This window comes from Leucopleurus acutus (assembly GCF_964270905.1).
Source record: "Leucopleurus acutus genome assembly, chromosome: X".
Classification (NCBI taxonomy): Eukaryota; Metazoa; Chordata; class Mammalia; order Artiodactyla; family Delphinidae; genus Leucopleurus; species Leucopleurus acutus.
Window position 1 is genome coordinate 104,302,657 of NC_139148.1, and position 26,445 is coordinate 104,329,101.

Here is a 26,445-nt window from a genome sequence, read left to right on the forward strand (position 1 = left end):
CTCTTTTGTCTTTGGATGTGGGGTATCTTTTTTGGTGAGTTCCAGTGTCTTCCTTTTGATGATTGTCCAGCAGCTAGTTGTGATTCTGGTGTTCTCACGAGAGGGAGTGAGAAACCGTCCTTCTACTCCGCCATCTTGGTTCCTTTCATTCTGTCTGCCCTTCTGACAGCTCACTTGGCAGGCTGCCCTGGTACCACAGTCGGGTGTTGAATTTTGTCAAAAGCTTTTTCTCCATATACTGAGACGATCATATGTTTTTCTCCTTCAGTTTGTTAATATAGTTTATCACATTGATTGACTGGCGTATATTTGAGAATACTTGCATTCCTGGGATAAACCCCACTTGATCATGGTGCATGATAATTTAATGTGCTGCTGAATTCTGTTCACTAGTATTTTGTTGAGGATTTTTGCGTCTATGTTCATCAGTGATATTGGCCTGTAGTTTTCTTTCTTTGTGACATCTTTGTCTGGTTTTGGTATCAGGGTGATGGTGGCCTCGTACAATGAGTTTGGGAGTGTTCCTCCCTCTGCTATATTTTGGAAGAGTTTGAGAAGGATAGGTGTTAGCTCTTCTCTAAATGGTTGATAGGGGAGACCTTCAAGACGGTGGAGGAGTAAGACATGGAGATCACTTTCTTCCCCACAAATACATCAGAAATACATCTACATGTGGAACGACCCTAAAGCACAGCTACTGAACTCTGGCAGAATCCTCAGACTAACCAAAAGGCAAGAAACTCCCCACATAGCTGGCTGTGTGGCTGAGAGGGTCTTGGTGCTCCGGTGGGGTGTCAAGCCTGTGCCTCTGAGGTGGGAGAGCCAAGTTCAGTATAGTGGTCCACCAGAGACCTCCAGGCTCCACGTAATATCCAATGATGAAAGCTCTCCCAGAGATCTCCATCTCAATTGTAAGACCCAGCTCCACTCAACGACCAGCAAGCTACAGGGCTGGGCACCCTATGCCAAACAACTAGCAAGACAGGATCACAACCCCACCCATTAGCAGAGAGGCTGCCTAAAACCATAATAAGGTCACACACCCCAAAACACACCACCAGACGTGGTCCTGCCCACTAGAAAGACAAGATCAAGTCTCATCCACGAGAACACAGGCACATATCCCCTCCACCAGGAAGCCTACCAAACCCACTGAACCAACCTTATCCACTAGGAACAGACACCAAAAACAATGGGAACTATGAAACTGCAGCCTGCGAAAAGGAGACCCCAAACACAGTAAGTTAAGCAAAATGAGAAGACAGAAACACACAGTAGATGAAGGAGCAAGGTAAAAACCCACCAGAACAAACAAATGAAGAGGAAATAGGCAGTCTACCTGAAAAAGAATGCAGCGTAATAATGGTAAATATGATGCAAAATCGTGGAAATAGAATGGAGAAAATACAAGAAACATTTAACAAGGATCGAGAAGAATTGAAGAGCAAACAAACAATGATGAACAAAACACTAAATGAAATTAAAAATTCTCTAGAAGAAATCATTAGCACAATAACTGAGGCAGAAGAATGGTTAAGTGACCTGGAAGATAAAATGGGAGAAATAACTATCACAGAGCAGAATAAAGAAAAAAGAATGAAAAGCATTGAGGACAGTCTCAGAGACCTCTCGTACAACATTAAACGCACCTACATTGAAATAAAAAGGGTCTCAGAAGAAGAAGAGAAAAACAAAGGGACTGAGAAAATGTTTGAAGAGATTGTAGTTGAAAACTTCCCTAATATGGGAAAGGAAATAGTCAATCAAGTCCTGGAAGTGCAGAGAGTCCCATACAGGATAAATCCAAGGAGAAACACGGAAGACCCATATTAATCAAAGTATCAAAAATTAAATGCAAAGAAAATATATTAAAAGCAGCAAAGGAAAAAAATCCAAATAACATACAGGGGAATCCCCATAAGGTTAACAGCTGATATTTCAGTAGAAACTCTGCAAGTCAAAAGGGAGAGACAGGACATACTTAAAATGATTAAAGGGAGAAAGCTACCAAAAGATTACTCTAGCCAGCAAAGATCTCATTCAGATTCAACAGAGACATTAAAACCTTTACAGACAAGCAAAAGCTAAGAAAATTCAGCACCACCAAACCAGCTTTACAACAAATGCTAAAGGAACTTCTCTAGGCAGGAAATACAAGAGATGGAAAAGACCTACAGTAACAAACCCCAAACAATTAAGAACATGGTAACAGGAATATACATACTGATAATTATATTAAATGTAAATGGATTAAATGCTCCAACCAAAAGAAATAGACTGGCTGAATGGGTACCAAAGGAAGACCTGTATATGTGATGTCTACAAGAGACCCATGTCAGCCCTAGGGACACATACAGACTGAAAGTGAGGGGATGGAAAAAGATATTCCATGCAAAGGGAAAGGAAATAAAGCTGGAGTAGAAATTCTTATATCAGACAAAAGAGACTTTAAAATAAAGACTATTACAAGAGACAAAGAAGGATACTACATAATGATCAAGGGATCCATCCAAGAAGAAGATATGTCAATTGTAAATATTTATGCACCCAACTTAGGAGCACCTCAATACACAAGGCAAATTCTAACAGCCATAAAGTGAGAAATCGACAGTAAGACAGTCATATTAGGGGATATTAACACCTCCCTTTCACCAATGGACTCATCATCCAAAACGAAAATAAATAAGGAAACACAAGCTTTGAATGATACATTAAACAAAATGTACTTAAATGATATTTATAGGACATTTCATCCAAAAACAACAGAATACAATTTCTTCTCAAGTGCTCATGGAATATTCTCCAGGATAGATCATATCTTGGGTCACAAAGCAAGCCTTGGTAAATTTAAGAATATTGAGGGCTTCCCTGGTGGCGCAGTGATTGAGAGTCTGCCTGCTGATGCAGGGGACCACGGGTTCGTGCCCCGGTCCGGGAAGATCCCACATGCCGCGGAGCGGCTGGACCTGTGAGCCATGGCCACTGAGCTTGCGCATCCGGAGCCTGTGCTCCGCAATGGGAGAGGCCACAGCAGTGAGAGGCCCGCATACTGCAAAAAAGAAAGAAAAAAATATAATATTGAAATCGTATCAAGTATCTTTTCTGACCACAACGCTATGAGACTAGATATCAATTACAGGAAAGAATCTGTAAAAAATACAAACAGTTGAAGGTTAAACAATACACTGCTACATAACCAAGAGATCACTGAAGAAATCAAAGAGGAAATCAAAAAATACCTAGAAACAAATGACAATGAAAACACAACGACTGAAACCTACGGGATGCAGCAAAGCAGTTCTAAGAGGGAAGTTTATAGCAATAGAATCCTAGCATAAGAATCAAGAAACATCTCAAATAAACAACCTAGCCTTACACCTAAAGCAATTAGAGAAAGAGGACCAAAAAACCCCCAAAGTTAGCAGAAGAAAAGAAAGCATAAAGATCAGAGTAGAGATAAATAAATTGGAAACAAAGAAAACAATAGCAAAGATCAATAAAACTAAAAGCTGGTTCTTTGAGAAGATAAACAAAATTGGTAAACCATTAGCCAGATTCACCAGGAAAAAAAGGGAAAAGACTCATATGAACAGATTTAGAAATGAAAAAGGAGAAGTAACCAGTAACACTGCAGAAATGCAAAGGATCATGAGAGATTACTACAAGCAACTATATGCCAATAAAATGGACAGCCTGGAAGAAATGGACAAATTCTTAGAAAAGCACAACCTTCTGAGACTGAACCAGGAAGAAATAGAAAATATAAAGAGAGCAGTCACAAGCACTAAAATTGAGACTGTGATTAAAAATCTTCCAACAAACAAAAGCCCAGGACCACATGGCTTCACAGGTGAATTCTATCAAATATTTAGAGAAGAGCTAACACCTCTCCTTCTCAAACTCTTCCAGAATATAGCCGAGGGAGGAACACTCCCCAACTCATTTTACGAGGCCACCATCACCCTGATACGAAAACCAAAGATGTCACAAACAAAACTACAGGCCAATATCACTGATGAACATAGATGCAAAAATCCTGAACCAAATACTAGTGAACAGAATTCAACAGCACATTAAAAGGATCATATACCATGATCCTTTTAAATAAGGATAAATAAGGATAAATCCTTTAAATAAGGATAAATCCCTGGGTTTATCCCAGGGATGCAAGGATTCTGCAATACACGGAAATCAATCAATGTGATACACCATATTAACAAACTGAAGAATAAAAACCATATGATCATCTCCGTACATGCAGAGAAAGCTTTCAACAAAATTCAACACCCATTTATGATAAAAACTCTCCAGAAAGTGGGCATAGAGGGAAGCTACCTCAACATAATAAAGGCTATGTACGACAGACCCACAGCAAACTTTCTGAATGGTGAAAAACTGAAAGGATTTCCTCTAAGATCAGGAACAAGACAAGGATATCCACTCTTGCCACTAATTCTCAACATAGTTTTGGAAGTCCTAGCCACAGCAATCAGAGAAGAAAAAGAAAGAAAAGGAATCCAAATCAGAAAAGAAGAGGTAAAATTGTCACTGTTTGCAGATGACATGATACTGTACATAGAAAGTCATAAAGATGCCACCAGAAAACTGTTAGAGCTAATCAGTGAAGTTGCTAAAGTTACAGGATACAAAATTAATGCACAGAAATCTCTTGCATTTGTATACTCTAACAATGAAAGATCAGAAAGAGAAATTAAGGAAACAATCCCAGTCACCACTGCAACAAAAATAATAAAATACCTAGGAATAAACCTATGTAAGGAGGTAAAAGACCTGTACTCAGAAAACTGTAAGACACTGAGGAAAGAAATCAAAGATGACACAAACAGATGGAGAAATATACCATGTTCTTGGATTGGCAGAATCAATATGGTGAAAATGACTGTATTACCCAAAGGAATCTGCAGATTCAGTGCAATCCCTATCAAATTACAAGTGGCATTTTTTACAGAACTAGAGCAAAAAATCTAAAAATTTGTGGGCAGACAGAAAAGACCCTGAACAGCTAAAGCAATCTTGAGAAAGAAAAACAGAGCTGGAGGAATCAGGCTCCCAGACTTCAGACTATACTACAAAGCTACAGTAATCAAGACAGCATGGTACTGGCACAAAAACAGAAATATAGATCAATGGAACAGGATAGCAAGCCCAGCAGGAAACCCACACACTTATGGTCACCTTATTTTTGATAAAGGAGGGAAGAATATACAATGGAGAAAAGACAGCCTCTTCAATAACTGGTGCTGTGAAAACTGGACAGCTACATGTAAAAGAATGAAATTAGAGTACCTCCTAGCACCATACACAAAAATAAACTCAAAATGGATTAAAGACCTAAATGTAAGGGCAGACACTATCAAACTCCTAGAGGAAAACATAGGCAGAACACTCTATGACATAAATCACAGCAAGATTCTTTTTGACCCGCCTCCCTGAGAAATGGAAATGAAAACAAAAATAAACAAATGGGACCTAATGAAACTTAAAACCTTTTTTTTTTTTTTTGGTGGTACGCGGGCCTCTCACTGTTGTGGCCTCTCCCGTTGCGGAGCACAGGCTCCGGACGCGCAGGCTCAGCGGCCATGGCTCACGAGCCCAGCTGCTCCGCGGCATGTGGGATCTTCCCGGACCGGGGCACAAAACCATGTCCCCTGCATTGGCAGGCGGACTCTCAGCCACTGCGCCACCAGGGAAGCTCACTTAAAACCTTTTGTACGGCAAAGGAAACCATAAACAAGATGAAAAGAGAACCCTCAGAATGGGAGAAAATATTTGCAAATGAAACAATGATAAAGAATTAATCTCCAAAATATACAAGCAGCTCATAGAGCTCAATATCAAAAAAAGCAAACAACCCAATCCAAAAATGGGCAGAAGACCTAAGTAGACAGTTCTCCAAAGAAGATATACAGATTGCCAACAAACACACGAAAGGATGCTCAACGTCGCTAATCATTAGAGAAATGCAAATCAAAACTACAATGAGGTATCATGTCACATCAGTCAGAAGGGCCATCATCAAAAAATCTAGAAACAATAAATGCTGCAGAGGGTGTGGAGAAAAGGGAGCCCCCTTGCACTGTTGGTGGGAATTTAAATTGATACAGCCACTATGGAGTACAGTATGGAGGTTCCTCAAAAAACTAAAAATAGAACTACCATATGACCCAGCAATCCCACTGCTGGGCATGTACCCTGAGAAAGCCATAATTCAAAAAGAATCATGTACCACAGTGTTCATTGCAGCTCTATTTACAGTAGCCAGGACATGGAAGCAACCTATGTGTCCATCAACAGATGAATAGATAAAGAAGATGTGGCACATATATACAATGGAATATTATTCAGCCATAAAAGGAAATGAAACTGAGTTATTTGTATTGAGGTGGATGGACCTAGAGTCTGTCATACAGAGTGAAGTAAGTCAGAAAGAGTAAAACAAATACCATATGCTAACACATATATATGGAGTCTAAAAAAAAAATGGTTATGAAGAACCTAGGAGCAGGACAGGAATAAAGACGCAGACGTAGAGAATCGACTTTACATGGGGAGTGAGAAGGGTTAGCTGGGACCAAGTCAGAGAGTGGCATGGACATATATGCACTACCGAATGTAAAATAGATAGGTCGTGGGAAGCAGCTGCATAGCACAGGGAGATCACCTCAATGCTTTGTGACCACCTAGAGGGGTGAGGTACGGAGGGTAGGAGGGAGACGCAAGAGGGAGGAGATATGGGGATATATGTGTATGTATAGCTGATTCACTTTGTTATAAAGCAGAAACTAACACCATTGTAAAGCAGTTATACTCCAATAAAGATGTTAAAAATATTTAATATATTTCACCTGTGGAGCCATCTGTTTCTGGGCTTTTGTTTGTTGGAAGATTTTAAATCACAGTGTCAATTTGAGTGCTTGTGATTGGTCTGTTTATATTTTCTGTTTCTTCCTGGTTCAGTCTTGTAAGGTGTGCTTTTCTAAGAATTTGTCCGTTTCTTCCTGGTTGTCCATTTTATTGGCATATAGTTGCTTGTAGTAATCTCTCCTGATCCTTTATATTTCTGTAGTGTCAGTTGTTACTTCTCCTTTTTGATTTCTAATTCTATTGATTTGAGTCTTCTCCCTTTTTTTTCTTTATGAATCTGGCTACTGGCTTATCAATTTTGTTTATCTTCTCAAGGAACCAGCTTTTAGTTTTATTGATGTTTGGTATTGTTTCCTTCATTTCTTTTTCATTTATTGCCGATCTGATCTTTATTTTTTCTTTCCTTCTGCTGACTTTGTGTTTTGTTGTTGTTGTTCTTCTTTCTGTAATTGTTTTAGGTGTAAGGTTAGGTTGTTTATTTGAGATGTTTTTTGTTTCTTGAGGTAGGATTGTATTGCTATAAACTTCCCTCTTAAAAGTCCTTTTGCTGCATCCCATAGGTTTTGGGTCATCATGTGTTTTTTTTGTTTTTTTAAAATAAATTTATTTATTTAGTTTTGGTTGTGTTGGGTCTTCGTTTCTGTGCGAGGGCTTTCTCTAGTTGCTGTGAGCGGGGGCCACTCTTCAACGTGATGCACGGGGCTCTCACTGTCGTTGCCTCTCTTGTTGCGGAGCACAGGCTCCAGACGTGCAGGCTCAGTAGTTGTGGCTCATGGGTCCAGTTGCCCCGCGGCCTGTGGGATCTTACCAGACCAGGGCTTGAACCCGTGTCCCCTGCATTGGCAGGCAGATTCTCAACCACTGCACCACCAGGGAAGCCCCATCATGTTTTCATTGTCATTTGTTTCTAGGTAATTTTTGATTTCCTCTTTGATTTCTTAGTGATCTCTCGGTTATTTAGTAGTGTATTGTTTAGCCTCCATGAGTTTGTATTTTTTACAGATTTTTTCCTGTAATTGATATCAAGTCTCATAGCGTTGTGGTCAGGAAAGTATTTGGTACGATTTCAATTTTCTTAAATTTACCAAGGCTTGGTTTGTGACCCAGGATATGTTATATCCTGGAGAATATTCCATGAGCCCTTGAGAAGAAAGTGTATTCTGGTTTTTTTTGATGGAATGTCCAAAAAATATCAAGTCCATCTTGTTTAATGTATCTTTTAAAGCTTGTGTTTTCTTATTCATTTTCATTTTGGTTTACCTGTCCTTAGGTGAAAGTGGGGTGTTAAAGTCCCCTACTATTACTGTGTTACTGTCTATTTCCCCTTTTATGGTTGTTAGCATTTGCCTTATGTAATGAGGTTCTCCTATGTTGGGTGCATAAATATTTACAGTTGTTGTATCTTCTTGGATTGATCCCTTGATCATTATGTAGTGTCCTTCTTTGTCTATTGTAATAGTCTTTATTTTAAAGTCTATTTTGTCTGGTATGAGAGTTGCTTCTCCAGCTTTCTTTGGATTTCCATTAGCATGGAATATCTTTTTCCATCCCCTCACTTTCCATCTGTATGTGTCCCTAGGTCTGAAGTGGGTCTCTTGTAAGCAGCATATATACGGGTGTTGTTTTTGTGTACATTCTTCCAGTCTGTGTCTTTTTGTTGGAGCATTTAATCCATTTACATTTAAGATAATTATCAGTATGTATATTCCTGTTACCGTTTTCTTAATTGTTTTGGTTTTTTTATTGTAGATCTTTTCCTTCTCTTGTGTTTCCTTCCTAGAGAAATTCATTTAGCCTTTGTTGTAAAGCTGGTTTGGTGGTGCTGAATTCTCTTAACTTTTGCTTGTCTGTAAAGGTTTTAATTTCTCCGTCAAATCTGAATGAGATCCGTGCTGGGTAGAGTAATCTTCGTTGTAGGTTTTTCCCTTCATCACTTTAAATATGTCCTGCCACTCCCTATTGGCTTGCAGAGTTTGTGCTGAGAAATCAGCTGTTAACATTATGGGGATTTCCTTGTATGTTATTTGTTGCTTTTCCCTTGCTGCTTTTAATAATTTTTCTTTGCATTTAATTATTGATAGTTTGATTAATATGTCTTGGCGTGTTTCTCTTTCCATTTACCTATATGAGACTCTCTGTGCTTCCTGGAGTTGATTGACTATTTCCTTTCCCATATTAGGGAAGTTTTCAACTATAATCTCTTCAAATGTTTTCTCAGTCCCTTCCTTTTTTCTTCTTCTGGGATCCCTATAATTCAAATGTTTGTGTGTTTAATGTTGTCCCAGAGGTCTCTGAGACTGTCCTTAATTCTTTTTGCTTTATTCTGCTCTGTGGTAGTTATTTCCACTATTTTATCTTCTGAGTCACTTATCTGTTCTTCTGCCTCAGTTATTCTGCTATTGATTCCTTCTAGAGAATTATTAGTTTCATTTATTGTGTTGTTCATCATTGTTTGTTTGCCCTTTAGTTCTTCTAGGTCCTTGTTAAACGTTTCTTGTATTTTCTTCATTCTATTTCTAAGATTTTGGATCATCTTTGCTATCATTACTGTGAATTCTTTTTCAGGTACACTGCCTGTTTCCTCTTCATTTGTTTGGTCTGGTGGGCTTTTACCTTGCTTCTTCATCTGCTGTGTATTTCTTTGTCTTCTCCTTTTGCTTAACTTACTGCGTTTGGGGTTTCCTTTTCGCAGGCTGCAGGTTGGTAGTTCCCCTTGTTTTTGATAAGCTTGGTTCAGTGGGTTGTGTAGGCTTCCTGGTGGAAAGGACTGGTGCTTCTGTTCTGGTGGTTGAAGCGGAATCTTGTCTTTCTGGTGGCAGGACCACATCCAGCGGTGTGTTTTGGGGTGTCTGTGAACTTTTTATGATTTTACGCAGCCTCTCTGCTGATGGGTGTGGTTGAGTTCCTGTCTTGCTTGTTGTTTGGCAAGGGCTGTCAAGCGCTCGAGTTGGCTGGTCATTGAGTGGAGCTGGTCTTTGCATTGAGATGGAGATACCTGGGAGAACTTTCCCCGTTTGATATTACATGGGGTCTGGAGGTGTCTGATGGTCCAGTGTCCTGAACTCGGCTCTCCCACCTCAGAGTCTCAGGCCTGACCCCCGGCTGGGATGCCATCACCTTGTCAGCCACATGGCTGCTAGTGTTTGAGGGTCTCCTGCAGAGGCGGGGGTGGCTGTGGCTCTCTGTGGGGACAAGGAAACTGGCAGCAGAAATTCTTGGAAATACTCCTTGGTGTGAGCCCTCCTAGTGTCCACCATTAGCCCCACCATAATTTATTTTTCATTTATTTATTTTTTTGGCTATGTTGGGTCTTCATTGCTGCGTGTGGGCCTTCTCTGGTAGCAGTGAGTGGGGGCTACTCTTTGTTGTGGTGCACGGGCTTCTCATTGTGGTGGCTTCTCTTGTTGCAGAGCACGGGCTCTGGGCCCCTGAGCTTCAGTAGGTGTGGCATGTGGGCTCAGTAATTGTGGCTCGTTGGCTGTAGAGCATAGGCTCTGTACTTGTGGCTCGTGGGTTCTAGAGTGCAGGCTCAGTAGTTGTGGCTCACGGGCTTAGGTGCTCTGCGGCATGTGGGATCTTCCTGGACCAGGGCTCGCACCCGTGTCTCCTGCATTGGCAGGTGGATTCTTAGCAACTGCACCACCAGGGAAGTCCAATAATGGTAGACTGACTAACCGTTCAAGTCATTATGTGTTAATTGAATGCTTACTGTGTGTGGGCAATGGGGATACAGTGTTACTGAAACATCAGAATTATCCTTGCTCTCTTGAAACACAGAATCTAATTGCAGGCGCTGTCCATAATGATAGCCACTAGCTATGTGTAGCAATTTAAATTTAAGTTATTTAAAATTAAATAGTTAAAAACGCAGTGTCTCAGTTACATTAACAACATTTCAAGTGCTCAGTAGCCAAATGCAGCTAGTGACCCCTGTATTGGGCAGCTCAGATATGGAACATTTATTTTCCATTATCTTCAAAATTTCTATTGGACAACACTTAGAGAATTAATAACGATTGTTTTGAGTGAGAAAGAAGACAGATGAGGTGTTTAAGAATTATTTAATGGGTGATCTAGTCTGGGAGGCTTTCCTGAGTAAAGTGACATTTGAGCTGAGCTTTCAGTCTGAAATAACTAAGCCAGTATTGCCAGGTGAGGAGCCTTCCACAGATACTTCCTGCTGTGAGGAAAGGTAACTTTCAGGGAATGACAGCAGTGGGGTGGATTTGTTCAACTTGTCCAGGGGGTAAAGGCATCTATCTTCTGCCTTCAATGGACCCAACCTTGGCCAAGCAAGAGAAAGCAGAATAGAGGAAGGTACAGAACTATCTCACATCTGTGTCCGTTAAAGTCAGGATAGCAGAATCTGAGGCCATGAATTACTGCAGGTGAGGTCCTGCATTCATTTTTGGTGTTTTGTAAAACAGTTATATAGCTTTCTTTGAAATACTGTGGGGAGATCCAAGCCTGGCTGTCAATATTGTTTGATAGAACAGTGATATGATTCAGAGTGTATCCTAGCAGGGGAGAAGGTGTTTGTGCTTGGGTGCATGTGCTGGGTCAGGAGCTACATGCTCCATGAGCCTCTCTAGCCTGCAACTGGAGAGGTGAAGGGTATTTAGACACCCACACATCTACAGGCCGGAAGTTCAGTTAGGGTTTATAAGCTAGCTAAGGTGCAACCTTGTGGCATTTGCTCTATCTTCAAATTAATTAGAATGGAATGTGATTGCAGTCTGTCTCCATCATCATCTATCTATATCTGATCATTTATGTGTGTTATCTATCTCTGTCACCTATCATTATGATCTGTTATATATCTGTTCTCCAGGAGTCTCAAGCAGAGTCTTCAGTGCTATACAAATCCTAAATCCCTCCTTTCTGTGTGTTTCACTCAGGCCCAGATTCTTTCTTTGACCAGGGCCCCATGGAACGAGATGTGGGAGGGCCAGGCTGTTCTCTCCAATGTCAACATCATGAACTAGGAATATTTTGTATCTACTTTGCAGAGACAGAAAACAAAGTCTCCAAAAGATGAATTTGACTTAACAGATAACATGATATCACCACAATTGGTTATGTCAATAAAAACCACCAATAAAAGCTATCTATTGGTATCATAGAAATGGGCAAAAAATCAGGTAGATTCTATGAACGTCTCAACTCTCAGCCAACCATATTAGTATCATATGGGTGTCCCAGTACTGGGAATTGGAATGGTTTAGTTCTCCAAATGCTTCCCAATTTTTAAACCCCAGAAACAACTATGTCAGCCTTTGCACATCTGCCTGCTGTTTGTCTCACTTCCATCTTACAGTGCTTTTTTAATGCATCCCATTGCTACTGTTTTTTGGAGGGGGTGCTGTTTCTGTAGATGATAGTCTCTTTAAAAAATACTGCTTCTTCCTCTCTGATTTAGCTTCCTGCTTGCAGCTGCCCTCAGAGACCTTGACTCACTGGATGTGGCTGGAATCCAGGTCCTGTCTCTTTCAGTTTTCATTGCATGTTCTGAGCTTTGTCAGAGCTATTCTATATTTGATTTATCTTCTGCTAGGATGGTGGCTCCATATTCAGTCTGTGTGCCAAGTGCTTCTGAGGCAGGCTTTCAAACCAGATAATTTAATTTCTCCATTTTCGGAAAGCAAAGAGCAGGCTACCTTATTAACTGGGAATGTGCTTATTTGGTGCTGTGTGGGGGCTGACATCCCCCTGAATCTTAGGAAGCTCATCTTGTTCCTGAGGTTTAATTCTCCTTCTTAAAAATCTCTGCATCTCTCCCACCCCCCCACCCCCACACATATTCTCAAACACAGACATACATACGTACTTCCAACTTTTCAAGTTCTATCAGTTCTTTGAGGCTCAGTTTAAGTCTCATCCTCTCCATGTACTCTTCTCCAGTAAGGGAACCTGCGTTGTTTTTTCTCTTCTCCTATGGCACCTATTGTCTGTAATATACAATTTAACATGTGCTTATTATACTGTCTTCTACTATCCGTTGAACTTTAGGTTGCATGCAGTGGTGGCAAGCCATTGTAGAATTTTGTGTGGAGTAGTTACATGGCCTGATTATTGTTTAAAATAGATTACTCTGATGGCATGGAGGCTGATTAGGAGGTTGAGATAATGGGGGACTGATGGAGCGAATACCATGGCAATAGGAATTGAGAGTAAGCACAGATTTTAGAGGTGTTAGGGAGCAAAATTGCTAGGACTCAGTGATTGATTGGATGAGAAGGGCCAGAGGCAGGGAGGAGAAGTGTAGAAGGACTCTCAGGTTTCTGGTTTGGATCATTGGGTAGGTCATGGTGACACTCACTGAGGCAGGAAACAGAAGTAAGCCCACTCCCTCATTGATCTCTCCTTCCCTCTGCAATCCCATATGGGTCCCAATAGGTGCTCAAAAATGCATGATATTTATTTAATTTTATTCTGTTAAGAGACAAGAGAAAGTCTTGCCTTTTCTTTGTGTCCTGCCTTAGCTTATGTAAGATACTTCCTGCCGTGGACGGCATCTTAGTTTCATGGCCTCTTTGTTGTTGCTACTTTATGACTCTCCTCTCTGCTGCTATGATCTATTTTTGTATTTCTGTGGTCTCTGGTGCAGGTTCTGGACTCACTGCTCGGCTTGCTCTTCTTGTTAGTGCTACATACTTCTGATCTTTGTCCACACAATGATTTAATAATAGTAATCACTTACATTTGAACAGTGATTTGGAGTTTAGAAGGCATGTTCAGATATACTTTATCTCCTTTGATTCCTATTACTACATGTGAGGTAGGGAGTGAAGTAGGTTTAACTGTCCCTGTTTCATAGATAAAGGAGTTTAGGTGGCAGACATGTGACCCATCAAACATCACAGATCTGGTAAGTGGTATAACTGGGACTCTGCCTCCACATTCATTGTACTTTAATTGTACAATTCGATTCTTGCCTTGCTCTCTGGTACCCATGTGCTTCCAGACTCCTCATGGCCTGTCTGATTTCTACCCTCTGCCATGTTATGACCTCCAGTACAAGTCCACTGTGATCTCCTGCTTTCAGTTTACCTCCCTTGCTCAGACCTATACCTTGCCCTGTATACATACATCTCTTGCTTTGGCTTTCCCAGTCCAGGCATCTTGCCCTATCCCTGTATTCCTTGTACCACAGTCCTGGCATTGACGCAGCAGGACTTGCAGATGGATTTGTGGCACTAGAACTTTTCTTCCCAAGAACATAGAGGAACACCCACTTTCAGTCTGTTGGAAGGAAACCTGACCTGAGGAAATATTGGCCTTTGGACTCTGTTACTTGCAAAATGTTAAATTTGTGGATATGAGCAGTGAAAGAAGACATAATAAGTGAGGCAAGTTTTCCAAACCACATCCTGCTTCCTCCAACACAGATCTCCTTTAAGGGTTTCAATGGGCTACATTGCCTGAGCCTCTGTCTCCCTATGAGTATGTGAATCTCCAGACTCAAATGTTTGGTACTGTGCATTTTGGACCATTTTTCATAAATATGATAGCAACAAACAGCTCTCAGGAGTGTATAAATTGTTGGTAGAAATTGTATAAATTATTCTCAACACTGAAATTGTTTTTAATGGGTGGCCCTCTTGGTACATGAGTCTGTGGACCCAGTGGGGGCCAGTGTTGCTTAAGCTTCCTTAGCACTTCAGCATTTTATAGTTGAGCAGCAAGTACTTGTGAAACACCTACTGTGTAACAGGGGTGTTATAAACAGACTCCTTGCTCTTGAGCCTACCATCTAGTAGGGTAGGCCTTACATTTTTTCCACCGTGACTGAGCAACACACAATTATAAACGTATGCTAGGAAGATTGGGACAGAAAGTGAGATATGCACCAGGCTACTTAAAAAAGCTTCCTAAAAGAGATGACATTTGAACTGATGCTGAGAGAATGGGTAAGGTTTTGATTGCAGCGTGTGTTAAGTTAGTGTTGGTGCTGATATTCTGGAATGGTGGAATGGTGTGATAGAAACCCTATATTTAATTTTTTATCAAAGAGTATCTCTCTCCATCTCAGGTGACAAGTTCAGGAAGGGGCCTGTCAAAGAAAATTTTTTTTTCCCCACGATGCCAAATCTTACACTCTGAGTTCCCCAATTTTACAGTTTGGTTCTTTTGAAATATGATTTTAGGCTCTGGTATAAACTTGGTCCAGGAGACTCCTTTCCCAAGTCAGGTTTCCTTCCACTCTAGGTGAAAACTGAGTTTGTACTTTTGAGATAATTGTTCTAAGAAGACAGTGCTGCTAAAATACAGGCTAGAATAGAAAAGTTAACTTTGTATAGCTCCTAGATGCAATTTTCTCTGTTCTTCCTTGGCAAAGATGATGCTGTGACTGGGGAGCCTTCTCAGAGTGACAGATCTGTGTGGGCTGAAGCCCTAGTTTGATCATGAGGGGGCAGGAGATGGAAATTTTTTTCTCTTCTCTATGATGGGTTCTGATGCAGGCGACTATATGCTCTGGGAGCTATTGTTGAGGGCATGATGTAGGCCTTGTTTCTCAGTGGAACATTATGGAGCAAACAGCATCTGAAACATGTTTTGCAAGAAGGGCAGAGGACAGGATATGCTAAGCAGAGGAAATAATAATTTTTTGCATAGAACAGATTTGTCGGAGCTGTGGCCTGCAGAAATGTTGCATCCAGTATCAAACCCAATTGCTTCACCCAGTGTTTCACTTTTTCAAAGATTTTCCTAGATGATAGGGTGGATTGAGGTAGGATATTCCATGTCTCAATTTGGGGGAAGGGATTGATTGTTAAACAAAAATGGGCTGAAATAGTTGGCCCTAGGCCAACTATTGGAACTTGGAAAAATATATCTAATTTCCTACCTTTCTATTGGTTTTTCCCACTTCTCTCTTACTTTTCTCCCCTGGGGAATCTAGAATCCCCCTCTGTTAAGTCTATACTGAAACCTCAGTGGTAACTTGCAGGGAGAGGGGAATATGCCTGGGATGCAGGGGTGGTGACAGGACTGCCTCATCTAAAGGACTCTGTCTCCAGAAGAGTAGGCAGCAGTCTAAGCATGATGCCTTAAGGATGTAGCAAATTCTTGTTCATTATGGGCCATTGTCTACGTCCAAGGTTAGGAATTGATCAACCTAGGAATTATCTAATGAAAGATGATCAAGTCTTCTAAACAGAAACTATAAATTTTGGAAAGAAAAGAAGTAAGTGGGGGCATAATATATTTATGGTTTAGAAGTCTCAATTTTTTAAAGACAGGGATAGAAGGTGCCTTTCAAGGATAGAGAGTGGCTACCGCCATTTCCTCTATCTAGGGTGGGCCCTAATGGCCAGAGGGGCCCCCTCCAGTCTCTGGAGAGGCCTGCACTTTGATCCACTGCCTGGTCATCTGGGATTGTTTTTATGAGTTCTGGATTGGATTGTCTCTAAACTGCGCCCCTAACTGTTGGGTAACTTCGGACAGCCCTTTGGACTTTCGTTTCTTAATTTACAAGATGGAGAAAGCTGCACTCATAGATGTCAAAGTTATCTTCCAAGTCAAAATGTCATGGAATCTTGGACTCTTTTTTACTGGAATCTAAGTCATAATGGAATCAAGCAAAAAAAGAATGCAGAGCACTGAACCCAGCATTTCATCTGAGAGTCATGCAGAAGAAGCTGCCCTGTCTCTTTCCCGCTCAATCTCCTCTTCATCATACTTTCCCCTCTGCCCTAGCTTGGCTTTCGGCTCCCTCCCTTCCTTCTGTTCTGCCTCTTGTCCCTATGACTTCCCTGTCTCTTCATTCTGTGCCTGCTTCAGTCACCAGTTACTCAGACCAACCTGGTCCTCTTCTTACCTCATGCCCAGACTGTCTCCCTCTTCTTATCATTTTCACCCCTTCCCACCTCCCTGCCTGGGTCACTTCTACCCTTGCCTGTCCTGTCTGCTCTTCCTACTACTTGCCTTCCTGCTCTTTCTCTCCCTTCCATTCGGCACCCCTTCTGACTTGGTTGCTTCTTCTCCCACACCCCTCCATTACCCCTGCCCCTCCTCTTCATTCTGGTTCTTCCCCCACCTACATGGGCCTTGGGCCCAGATAGGCCCCCCTGCTCCTGCTCCCTGCTCCTTGCTCCAACCAGGCCTGATGATTCCCACACTCCATCATGGCGGCCTCATGTCCCTACCAGTGGGGCACCTGGCCCATCCCAGAACTCCTGGGAATACAGTACCCAGCATCCTGGTGACCTGGTGGACATGGGGACCACTGGATGATGACCAGCAGATGTATGACCTGGAGAGTTACAAACCTCAGATAAGGGCCTCTTTCCCAAGATGGGGTTCTCTGCTACCCTCCATGTCTTGGTTATCTTGCTGCCTGAGTTCAACGTATGCTTCCATTCTCATCTCTTATATCAAATATAAATGGAGATTTTATAGTTTTTACATGAGAGACTCCATAGGGAGTGAAGCTTAGGGCAAATTGCAGGTGGACTCTGAATTCTAATCCTATTCATCTCAACACTTAAGTCATGGACACTGATACACATGCGGACACATGCTGTCCTATACCAATAATTTCTGGTCATCATAACCCTGTACAGAGATCAGCTTGGAAGTGTGAGGGAACGTTGGTCTGATAATGATGTGAATGGAATGCTCCTGAGATATTCTATCTTCGCAGCCCTTTTATACAATCCAGAAAACTTGGTTTGGATCTCTTGGTTTGCTTGTATATCATGTTGATCAGTTGAGGTCCATTTGACTATAGAATACATTTTAGAATTCTCAGTGTTTTAAGATGTCAGTTTTTCCTAAATCTATCTATAGGTTGAGTGAAAATCTGATCACTACCTCAGCTTTTTTACATGGAAATTGATAAGCTTTTTCTAAAATTTATGTGGAAATACAAATACCATAAAGTACTTTAAAAACCTTGTAAAAGAGTAGTTAGAGAACATATGCTATTAAATATCAAGGTTTATAAAGTCTTACGGGCTCCTGTGAAACATGGAGTGGTATTGGTCAGGAAGGGAGAAATAGACCTATGGAACAGAAAACAGAGTCCAGAAACAAACTCACATATATGGAACTTTGATGTATGACAGAGTTGGAGTGGAGATCACTGGGTTAAGGAGAGGCTATTAAATAGAAGAAGCAGGAAACATTGGTTACTCAGTATGGAAACAATATGGGTTTTTACCTCTCACATTATATATAAATGTTAACTTCAGAAGAATTAATAAGTTAAATGTCAAAAGCAAAACTACATGCTTAAGTAAAAAACATCGGTGAACATCTTTTTGATCTTGGGGTAGGAAACTATTTCTTAAAAAGACATAAAGTACAATCAGAAAAAACTAATAAGCCTGGTAAAATAAATCACATTCAATTACAAATTTTTGTTAATGAAAATACCACTTACCAAAAGTGAAAAGACAAGCTACAGGCTCTGAGAAGTTATTTGTAACACAAAATCAATGCAATGTTGGTGTCAAGAATATGGAAAGAACTCATAAAAGATAACCTAATAGAAAAGTGGACAAAATACATGAATATTATAGATAAAGAAATAAATACAGTTAATAATATATGAAGTACTCAACCTCACTGATTAGGAAAATCCAAATCAAGACATGAGATAATATTTTTTTACCACTCATTTGAAAATGATTAAGAAGTTTGACAATGCCAAATATTAAAGGAGAGGAGGATAAACAATATCATCTGTATGTTGATTCTGGAATTATAAATTGGTACAACTACTTTGGAAAACAACTTGTCATTATCTTGTAAAGTTGAATATTCACATTCACTATGACCTAGCAGTTCCACTCCTAGGTATATTCCCAAGAGAAACATTAGCAACTGTAAACCAGGAGTCATGGCCACAAATATTCATAGCAGCATTTATTATAATAGTAAAAAACTAGAGGTCATCCAAATCCTCATCAACAGGAGACTGGGTAAATTGTGATATATTGACATAATGGAATATTATAAAGCTTTGAAAATGAATGAACTACAACATGCATTAGCCTGGATAAATCTTAATAGCATAAATTGGACTAAAAGATGTAAGTTCCACAGATACTCTATACAGTATCGTCCCCTTTGTATAAAGTGCAAATCCAAGCAAAATCAAATATCATATGGCTTAGGTGTATTACACACACACACACACATACACACACACATGATAAAATTAAAGAAAAAACCAACGCAGTAAACATAATCCTAAAATTTAGTATGGTGGTTATCTCTGAGGGTGAGGCAGGAGAGTGGAATGGGGAGGAGCACATAGGTATAGGTTATTGGCAATGTTCTAGTTCCTAAATTGGGTTAGTGGGATTGTGGGCTTATAATATTATTAAAATAATGAATTAATAAGTAAATAAAAGAGTACCATGTGTGGACCAACCATGATATTGTGTTGTGATTAAGGACCCATTTTTGTGCATCTAAGATAATCCAAACAAATGAACCCCAAACTAGTAGGATTAAGCAATAAGTACATTTTTGTAGACTATTTCCACCAGGTTGTTGGCTGGCGAAAAAAATATGGAATTAACTATCCTCCACATATTTTACTTCAGCTTTGAAAAAATCCATTGGAAGCTACTAAAAAAAAAAATAGTAACTACTTAAAAAAAAAGTAACTACAGGGCTTCCCTGGTGGCGCAGTGGTTGAGAGTCCGCCTGCCGATGCAGGGGACACGGGTTCGTGCCCCGGTCTGGGAAGATCCCACATGCCGCGGAGCGGCTGGGCCCGTGAGCCATGGCCGCTGAACCTGCGCGTCTGGAGCCTGTGCTCCACAACGGGAGAGGCCACAACAGTGAGAGGCCCGCGTACCGCAAAAAAAAAAAAAAAAAAAAGTACAGAGAAACGAAGTTAAAGTGTACACTGCTATCTGATTAGATAGTGGCTAAAATATACATGTTAACAGGTAGGCAATGAAAATGCTCTGAGAACCCTACAGGACCACTCTTTGTGAAGGAATGGCTGGCTGTGTAAATGCAGGGGTGTATTAAGTACTTAAGTGCCCATAGCTGCTTTGGCTGAGGGAAGGAGAAACTGTGGAATTCCAGCCTGTTCAGTATATATTTCAAAAATTCTCTTGCTCTGAAAGCTTTTTTCTGCTATGTAGACAGTCACAAAAAGTGAACCCAAACATTTGATTTGGGATGGAAACACAGTATAGCTGCATTCCAGCTTTTTGCCTGAGAATATAACTCCACCTTTTTGTGAAAGCTTAATGGTACTACCATGTATTCATGGAGGATTGTTTGAAAGATACACAGTTCCTCAGGATCAGTCCTTCTAAAAAATTTGGAGGTCCAACAGCATCAGCATCAGTTGAGAGCTTGGAAAAAAAAAATGGAGAATCTCAGGACCCATTCCAAACTCACTGCATCAGAATCTGCATTTTAACAGGATTCCCTAGGTGTTTTGTATGCACGTTAAAGTTTGAGAAGCAGTAGTTTAGAGCAGGAGTCCTTACCTGAAGCTCAACAAGGGCTGGCCTGCAGGGAGTCGGTGCACGCATTGAAATTTTATGCAAAATTTTGAGTTTTTGTGAATAAATATTTTTCTGGGTTTTGTTGTATGTTTTACTACTGGATCAGGCCAGATCGTTGGAAAGCAGTGTACTTAGTTCCCATGCTTTGGATAAATTGTTTCACAGAGCATGCTTTAGTTTTGTGTCTCATTTACTTGCGTTGAAGGGCACTGTGGAAAGCAGCTGTTGAAATTCATTGCATTTACTGCTGGATACTACTGAGAATATTATACACTACCCAGGTGATTTCAAGGCCTGATTGCACAAAAGAATCATCTGAGGTGTCTGTAAACTACCGATCTGAAGTACTGCCTGGGAATATGTATTGTTAACAAGCATTCATGATGATTTTGATGAAACAAGTCCATGGAATAGTGGTTTGGGAAGTTTTACTATACTATGTAGTGTCTCTTTCTTAAAATCTACAGGGGTATTTTTTTCTATCTTTAGTAGCAGGGAAAGCCTTTATTTCTTCTGGGTAAATGATATGCAGTTGTCATATGGATAGTATAAGTTTATAACTTAACATGTATCACTCATAAACTCACAAAATCCACATTTGTGACCTACTTTTGATAATTATATAGAACCTTCTGTTATATATTTTTGTGTTTGTAAAAGTTTTGTGCTACCTTCGCCTTCATTTTACTTTGTTTCCAAGCTGAGCTGATATAACTGCTGTTGAAGATAAGAAAATTGATGTTTTTGTAAATTTGAATAGTCTTTTTGTAGGGGAAATTATGATATGTATCAGGCTGTTGGAAGTAGTAAAAGAGATCACAGATTTTTATTACTACTGTTATGGACCCCTGGGTGTTAGGAGTCCCTAGATGTGAACCACTGCCTTAAAAAGATTATTCTAAATTCAGGACATAATTTACATTTTAAAATCCAACAGTTGGCCTACGCATTAGGAGATTTCTATTCTAGGTATAGTTGTGTCAATAATGAATTCTATGACCTTGTTCAAGATAAATATATTTTTTTGTTGGCCTCTATTTTCTTTTTTTTCCTATTTCCTCTTGATCTTATTTTTAAAATTTAATTTTATTTATTTTTAAACAGCAAGTTCTTATTAGTTATCCATTTTATACATATTAGTGTATACATGTCAATCACAATCTTCCAATTCATCCCACTACCACCACCCAACCCCCCCACCACTTTCCCCCCTTGGTGTCCATATGTTTATTCTGTACATGTGTGTGTCAATTTCTGCCCTGCAAACTGGTTCATCTGTACCGTTTTTCTAGGTTCCACATATATGTGTTAATATATGATATTTGTTTTTCTCTTTCTGATTACTTCACTCTATAGGACAGTCTCTAGATCCATCCACATCTCTACAAATGACTCAATTTCGTTCCTTTTTATGGCTGAGTAATATTCCATTGTATATATGTACCACATCTTCTTTATCCATTTGTCTGTTGATGGGCATTTAGGTTGCTTCCATGTCCTGGCTCTTGTAAATAGTGCTGCAGTGAACATTGAGGTACATGTGTCTTTTTGAATTATGGTTTTCCCTGGGTACATGCCAAGTAGTGGGATTGCTGGGTAATATGGTAGTTCTATTTTTAGTTTTTTAAGGAACCTTCATAGTGTTCTACATAGTGTCTGTATCAATTTACATTCCCACCAACAGTGCAAGAGGGTTCCCTTTTCTCCACATCCTCTCCAGCATTTGTTGTTGGTAGATTTTCTGATGATGCCCATTCTAACTGGTGTGCGGTGATACCTCATTGTAGTTTTGATTTGCATTTCTCTAATAATTAGTGATATTGAGCAGCTTTTCATGTGCTTCTTGGCCATCTGTATGTCGTCTTTGGAGAAATGTCTATTTAGGTCTTCTGCCCATTTTTGGATTGGGTTGTTTGTTTTTTTAATATACAGCTGCATGAGCTGTTTATATATTTTGGAGAGTAGTGCTTTGTCACTTGCTTCATTTGCAAATATTTTCTCCCATTCTGAGGGTTGTCTTTTTGTCTTGTTTGTAGTTTCCTTTGCGTTGCAAAAGCTTTTAAGTTTCATTAGGTCCCATTTGCTTATTTTTGTTTTTATTTCCATTACTCTAGGAGGTGGATCAAAAAAGATCTTACTGTGATTTATGTCAAAGAGTGTTCTTCCTATGTTTTCCTCTAAGAGTTTTATAGTGTCTGGTCTTATATTTAGGTCTCTAATCCACTTTGAATTCATTTTTGTGTATGGTGTTAGGGAGTATTCTAATTTCATTCTTTTATATGAAGCTGTCCAGTTTTCCCAGCACCACTTATTGAAGAGACTGTCTTTTTTCCATTGTATATCCTTGCCTCCTTTGTCATAGATTAGTTGACCATAGGTGTGTGGCTTTATCTCTGGGTTTTCTATCCTGTTCCATTGATCTGTATTTCTGTTTTTGTGCCAGTACCATATTGTCTTGAATACTGTAGCTTTGTAGTATAGTCTGAAGTCAGGGAGTCTGATTTCTCCAGCTCTGTTTTTTCCCTCAAGACTGCTTTGGCTATTCGGGGTCTTTTCTGTCTCCATACAAATTTTAAGGTTTTTTGTTCTAATTCTGTAAAAAAATGCCATTGGTAAATTGATAGGGATTGCGTTGAATCTGTAGATTGCTTTGGGTAGTATAGTCATTTTGACAATATTGATTCTTCCAATCCAAGAACATGGTATATCTCTCCATCTGCTTGTGTCATCTTTAATTTCTTTCAGCTGTGTCTTATAGTTTTCTGCATACAGGTCTTTTGTCTCCCTAGGTAAGTTTATTCCTAGTTATTTTATTTTTTTTGTTGCAGTGGTAAATGGCAGTGTTTCAATAATTTCTCTTTCAGATTTTTCATCATTAGTGTATAGGAATGCAAGAGATTTCTGTGCCTTAATTTTGTATTCTGCAACTACCAAATTCATTGATTTGGTCTAATAGTTTTCTGGTGGCATTTTTAGGATTCTCTATGTATAGCATCATGTCATCTGCAAACAGTGACAGTTTTACTCCTTCTTTTCCAATGTGTATTCCTTTTATTTCTTTTTCTTCTCTGATTGCCGTGGCTAAGACTTCCAAAACTATGTTGAATAATAGTGGTGAGAGTGGACGTCCTTGTCTTGTTCCTGATCTTAGAGGAAATGCTTTCAGGTTTTCACTATTGTGAATGATGTTTGCTGTGGGTTTGTCGTATATGGTCTTTATTATGTTGGGGTAGGTTCCCTCTATGCCCACTTTCTTGAGAGTTTTTATCATAAATGGGTGTTGAATATTGTCAAAAGCTTTTTCTGCATCTATTGAGATGATCATATGGTTTTTCTTCTTCAGTTTGTTAATATGGTGTATGACATTGATTTATTTGCGTATATTGAAGAATCCTGCTTCCCTGGGATAAATCCCACTTGATCATGGTGTATGATCCTTTTAATGTGTTGTTGGATTCTGTTTGCTAGTAGTTTGTTGAGGATTTTTGCATCTATATTCATCAGTGATATTGGTCTGTAATTTTCTTTTTTTGTAGTATCATTGTCTGGTTTTGGTATCAGGGTGATAGTGGCCTCGTAGAATGAGTTTGAGAGTGTTCCTTCCTCTGCAAACTTTTGGAAGAGCTTGAGAAGGATGGGTGTTAGCTCTTCTCTAAATGTTTCATAGAATTCCCCTTGAAGCCATCTGGTCCTGGACTTTTGTTTGTTGGAAGATTTTTAATCACAGTTTCAATTTCATTACTTGTGATTGGTCTGTTCATATTTTCTATTTCTTCCTGGTTCGGTCTTGGAAGGTTATACCTTTCTAAGAATTTGTCCATTTCTTCCAGGTTGTCCATTTTATTGGCATAGAGTTGCTTGTAGTAGTCTCTTAGGATGCTTTGTATTTCTGCGGTGTCTGTTGTAACTTCTCCTTTTTCATTTCTAATTCTCTTGATTTAGTCTTCTCCCTTTTTTTCTTGATGAGTCTGACTAATGGTTTATCAATTTTATCTTCTCAAAGAACCAGCTTTTAGTCTTTTTGATTTTTGCTCTTCTTTGTGTCTATTTCATTTATTTCTGCTCTGATCTTTATGATTTCTTTTCTTCTCTAACTTTGGGTTGTGTTTGTTCTTCTTTCTTTAGTTCCTTTAGGTGAAAGGTTAGGTTGTTTATTTGAGATGTCTGTAGTTTCTTGAGGTAGGATTGTACTGCTATAAATTTCCTTCTTAGAACTGCTTTTGCTGCATCTCATAGTTTTGGATCATTGTATTCTCATTTTCATTTGTCTCTAGGTATTTTTTGATTTCCTCTTTGATTTCTTCAGTTATCTCTTGGTTATTTAGTAACGTACTGTTTATCCTCCGTGTGTTTGTGTTTTTTACGTTTTTTTCCCTCTGATTGATTTCTAATCTCATAGTGTTGTGGTCAGAAAAGATGCTTGATATGATTTCAATTTTCTTAAATTTACTGAGGCTTGATTTGTGACCCAAGATGTGATCTATCCTGGAGAATGTTCCATGTGCACTTGAGAAGAAAGTGTAATCTGCTGTTTGTGGATGGAATGTCCTATAAATATCAATTAAATCTCTCTGATCTATTGTGTCATTTAAAGCTTGTGTTTCTTTATTAATTTTCTGTTTGGATCTGTCCATTCGTGTGAAGTGCTTAAGTCCCCCACTATTTTTGTGTTACTGTCGATTTCCTCTTTTATACCTGTTAGCATTTGCCTCATGTATTGAGGTGCTCCTGTGTTGGGTGCATATATATTTATAATTGTTCTATCTTCTTCTTGGATTGATCCCTTGATCATTATGTAGTGTCCTTTCTTGTGTCTTATATCATTCTTTATTTTAAAGTCTTTTCTACCTGATATGAGTATTGCTACTCCAGCTTTTTTTAAATTTCCGTTTGCATGGAATATCTTTCTCCATCCCCTCACTTTCAGTCTGTATGTGTCCCTAGGTCTGAATTGGGTCTCTTGTAGACAGCATATATATGGGTCTTGTTTTTTTACCCATTCAGCGAGCCTGTGTCTTTTGGTTGGAACACATAATCCATTCACATTTAAGGTAATTATCGATATGTATGTTCCTGTTACCATTTTCTTAATTGTTTTGGGGTTGGTTTTGTAGGTCCTTTTCTTGTCTTGTGTTTCCCACTTAGAGAAGTTCCTTTAGCGTTTGTTGTAGAGCTGGTTTGGTGGTGCTGATTTCTCTTAGCTTTTTCTTGTCTGTAATGCTTTTGATTTCTCCATCGAATCTGAATGAGATCCTTGCCGGGTAGAGTAATCTTGGTTGTAGGTTCTTCCCTTTCTTCATTTTAAATATGTCATGCTACTCCATTCTGGCCTGTAGAGTTACCACTGAGAAATCAGTTGTTAACCTTATGGGAGTTCCCTTTTATGTTATTTGTCGTTTTTCCCTTGCTGCTTTCAGTGATTTTTCTTTGTCTTTAATTTTTGCCAATTTGATTACTGTGTGTCTCGGCATGTTTCTCCTTGGGTTTATTCTGTATGGGACTCTCTGCACTTCTTGCAGTTGGGTGGCTGTATTCTTTCCCATGTTAGGGAAGTTTTCGACTATAATCTCTTGAAATATTTTCTCTGTTCCTTTCTCTCTCTCTTCTCCTTCTGGGACCCCTATAATGTGAATGCCGTTGCGTTTAATGTTTTTGCAGAAGTCTCTTAGGCTGTGTTCATTTCTTTTCATTCTTTTTTCTTTATTCTGTCCCGCAGCAGGGAATTCCACCATTCTGTCTTCCAGGTTGCTTATCCGTCCTTCTGCCTCCGTTATTCTGCTATTGATTCCTTCTAGTGTAGTTTTCATTTCAGTTATTGTATTGTTCATCTGTGTTTGTTCTTTAATTCTTCTAGGTCTTTGTTAAACATTTGTTGCATCTTCTCAGTCTTTGCCTGCATTCTTTTTCCGAGGTCCTGGATCGTCTTCACTATCATTTTTCTGAATTATTTTTCTGGAAGGTTGCGTATCTCCACTTCATTTTGTTGTTTTTCTGGGGTTTTATCTTGTTCCTTCATCTGGTACATAGCCCTCTGCCTTTTCATCTTGTCTATCTTTCTGTGAATGTGGTGTTTGTTCCA